Source organism: Bison bison, unplaced genomic scaffold (assembly GCF_000754665.1).
Source record: "Bison bison bison isolate TAMUID 2011002044 unplaced genomic scaffold, Bison_UMD1.0 scf7180017864157, whole genome shotgun sequence".
Taxonomy (NCBI): Eukaryota; Metazoa; Chordata; class Mammalia; order Artiodactyla; family Bovidae; genus Bison; species Bison bison.
The window spans coordinates 57,668-58,125 of record NW_011494729.1 but is presented as its reverse complement, the minus strand read 5'-3'; positions in this window follow the sequence as shown (position 1 = coordinate 58,125).

Here is a 458-nt window from a genome sequence, read left to right as displayed (position 1 = left end):
GACATTCACTCTTGCCATCTCCTGTTTGATCACTTCCAATTTGCCTTGATTCATGGACCTAACATTCCAGGTTCCTATGTAATACTGCTCTTTAAGCATCTGACCTTTCTTCTACCACCAAATACATCCACAACTGGGTATTGTTTTTGCTTTGGCTCCATCTCTTCATTCTTTCTGGAGTTATTTCTCATCTGATCTCCAGTAGCATATTGGGCACCTACCGACCTCGGGAGTTCCTCTTTCAGTATCCTATCATTTTTCCTTTTTATACTGTTCATGGGTTTCTCAAGGCAAGAATACTGAAGTAGTTTGCCATTCCCTTCTCCAGTGGACCACATTTGTCAGACCTCTTCACCATGACCTGCCCATCTTGGGTGGCCCCACAGGGCATGGAATGAAGCAGGGCAAAGGCTAATAGAGTTTTGCCAAGAGAACGCACTGGTCATAGCAAACACCCT